This window comes from Agrilus planipennis, unplaced genomic scaffold (assembly GCF_000699045.2).
Source record: "Agrilus planipennis isolate EAB-ADULT unplaced genomic scaffold, Apla_2.0 scaffold1122, whole genome shotgun sequence".
In the NCBI taxonomy this organism is placed as follows: Eukaryota; Metazoa; Arthropoda; class Insecta; order Coleoptera; family Buprestidae; genus Agrilus; species Agrilus planipennis.
Window position 1 is genome coordinate 2,790 of NW_020439775.1, and position 5,685 is coordinate 8,474.

At 29.4% G+C, this 5,685-nt stretch overlaps 2 long non-coding RNA genes and 1 other non-coding gene across 4 annotated transcripts; 2 read left to right on the forward strand and 1 right to left on the reverse strand.

Annotated features, from left to right (window-relative positions):
- Nucleotides 1-1,623: 1,623 nt before the first annotated feature.
- On the reverse strand, nucleotides 1,624-5,590 carry LOC112905980. Of its 2 annotated transcripts, XR_003232110.1 has the most exons (6): nucleotides 5,469-5,590; nucleotides 5,138-5,297; nucleotides 2,811-2,927; nucleotides 2,355-2,594; nucleotides 1,732-1,983; nucleotides 1,624-1,663 (listed from the first exon to the last, which is right to left on the reverse strand). It is a non-coding gene; the product is annotated as an uncharacterized LOC112905980 (long non-coding RNA). The 2 variants fall into 2 exon arrangements; XR_003232111.1 differs by lacking the exons at nucleotides 5,138-5,297; nucleotides 5,469-5,590 and adding an exon at nucleotides 3,090-3,222.
- LOC112905979 lies at nucleotides 3,557-4,629 on the forward strand. The gene is made up of 4 exons (XR_003232109.1): nucleotides 3,557-3,754; nucleotides 3,931-3,988; nucleotides 4,174-4,230; nucleotides 4,408-4,629. It is a non-coding gene; the product is annotated as an uncharacterized LOC112905979 (long non-coding RNA).
- Nucleotides 4,268-4,343, forward strand: LOC112905982. Its single transcript, XR_003232112.1, has one exon. It is a non-coding gene; the product is annotated as a small nucleolar RNA R38 (small nucleolar RNA).
- Nucleotides 5,591-5,685: the final 95 nt, after the last annotated feature.

The window sequence follows — 5,685 nt, forward strand, 5'->3', positions numbered from 1 at the left end:
TGTGTTGTTCCTTAAATATTTTGTCTGTATTAATGTATTTTTATTTAAAATACCTATCTGTTGGTCTTCATACTTTGTTGTTATTATAAATGCTATTAATTTGCAACGGTAAATGTATTATTGAACACATTTTATTTTATCAGTCATAAAAAAACGATGAAGAAATTACACAGCTTCCGTACAATAATTATTCTGTTTTTTCTTTCCTAATTCCACCTACCCCTTCGAAAATTTTACTTAATAACGAAAAGATGATTTAAATATTTTCTGTTAAAACTTTCCAATTATCCCTGATATTTCAGTTAAAGAATTATAGGATATCCTTCGTATCTCACTACCTGAAGCGACATCTCACGACCGATAGTCAAATATTCTTAAATAAAGTTTACAGGTTTCCACTATATTACAGATTTACAAATAATCAATAAATTTCAGCTAAAGTACGATTTATATTCTTAAATATGGTTGGACCTTCATTAATAAAAACCTATAAAACCCATAAATAATCATATTTTCGTAAAACAAAAGCAAGCGAGATCTAATTTATATCATGGGTCTATTTTGTCCAAAAAAAACGAAAAAATTGTAATAAAATTTGGCAAAATTAAATTATAATATACTGGAAATGAACATAAACTATGATAGTAATAGTACAATTAAACGTTTCAAGACCGAACGATGTAGAAAAACGAAAAACAAGACTGCGATATGGTTGATCCCGCGCTAAAAATTGATACTTTGAAAAAGACCGTTTGCGACTTATGCTCTCCTAATACAAATGTTGGAATTTATGAAAATTTTCGGTTTTTAGCTAAATACGAGGGTTGGTCAGAAAGTAATTGAAAAATCAAAAATTTGGAAAAAGATCCAATGCAACTTATGCTCTCCTAATACAAATGTTGGAATTTATGAAAATTTTCGGTTTTTAGCTAAATACGAGGGTTGGTCAGAAAGTAATTGAAAAATCAAAAATTTGGAAAAAGATCCAATGTAACTTATGCTGTCCTAATACAAATGGCCGAATTTATTAAAATTTTCGGTTTTGATACAGATACGAGGGTTGGTCAGAAAGTAATGGAAAAATCAAAAATCGTTTTTTCAAATTTGGTTGTTCCATAACTTTCTGACCTGCCCTCGTATATGACGCAAAACTGAAAATTTTGTTAAATCTGAAAAATTGTATTAGGAGAGCATAAGTCGCAAAAGGTCTTTTTCAAACTATCAATTTTTAGCGCGGGATCAACTATATAGCAGTCTTGTTTTTCGTTTTCCGCGCTAAAAATTGGTACTTTGAAAAAGACCTTTTGCGACTTATGCTCTCCTAATACAAATTTTCAGATTTAACAAAATTTTCAGNAAGCGAAGAGGTAAGCAACGTTAGACTATACTACAACTACTAAACGTGTTATTTCTACTACTACACTACTACTACATACAAAAAAAATAAAAACATCTACAATCAACAATTACTTCAAATAAAGTGAACAAAAATAAGCATGCAAAATAAAAACTAATTCAAATTAACTACAAATAACTACAAAAAAACATGCAAAATAAAAAATTAATTTGAATAAAATCAACTTAATGAATTTTACTAGATGGAGCATGCAAGATAAAGAACTATTTCAACTACGGGGTCATCTTTGTCTTCTCCAGCGTCGATCTGAAACAGATACGGTAGTAATAGATTAATAAAGAGCAATTAAAATTAACTATTATCAAGTTTCTCACCTTAATTAACTGTAGACTGCAACCTCTCAATGTTTGCAGGTGTAAAAAGCAAACCAAATCCAGAATACCACGGCAGAAAGTCTGTTGTTCAAATAAGTTTCCAGTTGCTTCCACTTATCGGTTGAAAATTAACTGCATACGTTGCGAGGTGAAGACAAAAATAGCAAATCAAGACCAAGTCCAGAATAGACAACACCCATGTAGACATTGGCCGTTTCAGTACAGCCAAACTGAACTCATTTGTTCGATAATCTGCAGACATGGACAAAAAATATATTAATTACACTATTAAGTAAGGAAAGAATTAAACACACCCAAAAATAAGCACCAAAAAGCAAATAAAATTGCTGAATCATAATAAAATGGCGACAAACGTTATTGACACCATGACCATAGATAATGACATAAATATGGATAGTCATAGACGCACGATAATACGTCAATTTATACTCTCAACCATAGACATATAATAATATAGAAGTATACGTCGATGATCTCAACAATAGATTTTTAAAAAAATGAAATACCGTAGATACACGTTAACCTCAATTTATACTGTACAAAAAATAATTGGTTATTATTGACACATAAAGAGCAACTAATATGACGTCATGCATTCTCACCTTAATTAACTGCAGGAAGTAGTATTTTAAAGTCTCCAAGTGTAATGGGCAAGCTAAATCCAAGAGGAAAACCACTGCAGACAACCTGTTGTTTCAGTCCTTTCTAAATTAATTTCTAGTTGCCTCCTCCTCAAAAGTTCAAAATTAACTCCATGATGTTACAACGTGAAGACATCAAAAGTATATATTACTTCAGTAGCATCAAAATTAACTGCAATTTCTTCTCTTTTGTTGAATAATCTATAGAAATAGGTAAGAAAAAGTAATTAATTACCACTTTCAAAGCAAGCGAATCTGTAACATTCACATGGAATGGAAATGTTACCTCCACATTAATTCAGTTGTTATGATTATGCCATTTCTGAAATGTTGTCAAGTTGTCTAGTGAAAGTAACAAATGTCTAAGAAATTGAGGTCTCTGAGTCCTCATTTACTGTTTTTGATACTGGTACTTACCACTTCTATCATTTTTATAAATCCTTCCTTTACACTGTCTCCGTTCCAAATGAAACAAAGGCACTATCATGCTTTCTTTGAGACCGTAGGTATAGTTATTTTCTGGAGTGAATGTTCCTGTAAAATGAAATCTTATTGAAGAGTATTCAGATATAATGTAAGCTCTATAGAGGATAACGTGCATAATACAATGCTAAAGTTAATATCACATAAATATAATATGACTAGATATGTAATTGTGGCAAATAAATAAATATATATTTTAGTATGTATGCTCACCTGAATTAACTACAAGATCATCCAAGAAATAAAAATTTGCTTTTAAGTAACATCAAAATGAGCATTCTTCCACTCTTAATTTATAGTCAATCTTTTAAAATAGAGAAAAATAACGAATAAACTACACCTTGAAATAATTAAAACATGAAATATAATGAAGATAGGCACCGGAAAATAAAATTGCAAAATTTTAAAAATGGCGACGAAACGTCGCTTTTAATACAAAATGGTAAGATGAATAAGATCATAGAATAAGATTCATAATATTTTTTTCAGGAGTATTCTTCTTTACTTCCACAGAAATTTTAATCGATGTTTACTTCAAATTTTTGTTCTCTATGAATTCTCTTTGACCAAATCAACAATGTAGCGGTAGTGGCGCTATAAACGCCAAAAGTATTTTCGGAAAAAATTTAAATAAATTCAAGTTAAGCAATACATACAATTTTAACAAAATAGTNTGATTAGATGGAAATTCTGATGAGTGTTTTGCGATTAATATAATGTAAATAGTTGTAGTACACTTTAATGTTGTATACCTTTCTCAAGAGCAGCCCCATAAAGGGAAATTGTTTCGTTTCCACGCAGCTGTTGCCTACTGTGCCATTCATCTTCGAAAATTGTTGGATAGTTTCGAATAACCTCAACTTTAGATCGAGTATCATGTAAGTTTACTTCTGTATTTCTAAGTCACTGCCAATTTTTTTTATAATGATGATTTATTTGACAAGCATATGTCTGAAAATTGTTTTTGTTGATAATCTTTAAACTGAATAATTTTGTAAAAAAATGTTCTTGGATATTATTAATTTAATGGTTTCTAAGAATCCTTTGCTTTTAGATTTCAGGAGAAAGACAAGGATTAGTAGAACTAGAGTAGATTATCAACTACAGTCTAGGTAAGAAAACAGTTGTTAATTTTGTATAAATTTAAGAAGTATTGTAATTAAGTGATGATATTAATTACCGTCTGAACATAATGATTAAAATATATGGCTGCTTTTTCTTCTGATATAAGTATCTCTTTTAAATATATTACAGTGACTTATTATTTTCTTTTAATTTACAAATGTTTTATTTATAGGAAAGCATAAGTTGGACTGTTAAATCATCACATTGTGGCCCTAAAGCTTTATAATTTGTAAGTATCCATGTCACTGTTATATGATTTTTAAATTATTTACATAATGATGACTAAATAGTTATCCCTGTCTGAAATTAACATTTGTTGAAGATATGGTTTCTGAAGTGGTTTTTCTGTATTTTGTAAGCTAATATTGCTGTTTGCAATAATTAATTGGTTTCATTTTTGTTCCAGATGTTCACAAATTTACTAAGAAGGGACAGACTATTAAGGTAATAATTGAATGTATGTTTTTTTCTGTTAGCAATAATCTAGTGAATTTGTATTTGGATGATGATTCAGATGTATACGCTATATTGATGCTGATTTGTGATATCTACTTGCCCTCACTGAAAAAATAAACAAATTTTAATTACTATTTAACTTTGTAGTAATCTGCTGATTCTGTTAATTTATTTTTACNTATTTCACTATAAATAGAAGTTACATATATGTATATACTATACATTCTCACCTTGATTAGCGGCAGGCTATAATGTTCTAAAATTCAAACATTCAAAAAAGAAAACAAATTTGGAAAGAAATAATGGCGTTTTAATGGTGAAGTTAGAGACAGGTAAAAGGAAAAATAATGGATGTGTATGTTATGTACCATTGGTTATTTATCAAAATAAACATCTCTTATGTTCAAAATTGAAAGATTTAATACTCCTTGTTCCTTAACTTCTTATGCTTTTACTGAAGTTAATATATATAGAAAATTTAAAATAAATGCTCCATCTCTTTTATTATGTTAACTTTCACACTGCCAGAAAGAATCAAGTTCTGTATTAATTCTGCTGCTGTTTTTTGACATTTCTCAAATAATGTTTAAAACTTGACTATTGAAAGAGCATTACAAATATCTAAGACCTTGACATTTCTGGGATCTCATCTACTATTTTTAATTGATACAGTTACTTACCCATTTGTTATTATAAATCCTTCTTTTAATATTTCCTCTGTTCTCAACAGAAAAAAGGCACTTCCGTTTAGGACTTTAAGTACTGCTATTTCCTTGAGTAAAGGAAGGCTGATACAACCAATGCTCTGAAACCCATGGATCAAGTTTTTAAAAAACTGTGCTAAAAAAAACAGAAGAACAGATTAAATACGGCTAAGTGTACTACTAAATCAACATAGTATAATAAACAGCCGAAAATCAGTCAATTATTTAACTGCAAAAACAGCACTAATTGATTGATATACTGCAAGTACCATTTTTTGAAAAGAAATTACAAAATGTCTTAACTTACGTTTTATCATAAAAAGTCGTACAGATTCGATAAATTAAGCCAAATGTAATGAAATTAAATTTTAATTCCTTCTCAGGGTTAATGACCATAGATAAGGCCATGATGAGGCGAATATATGGAAAACGAGGAATCATAGATAATATCATCACAGATAAAAGATTTAAATGACTGTCTTCTGCGTGACTAGTATTGTACAGACTGCATTCTATAGGCTATA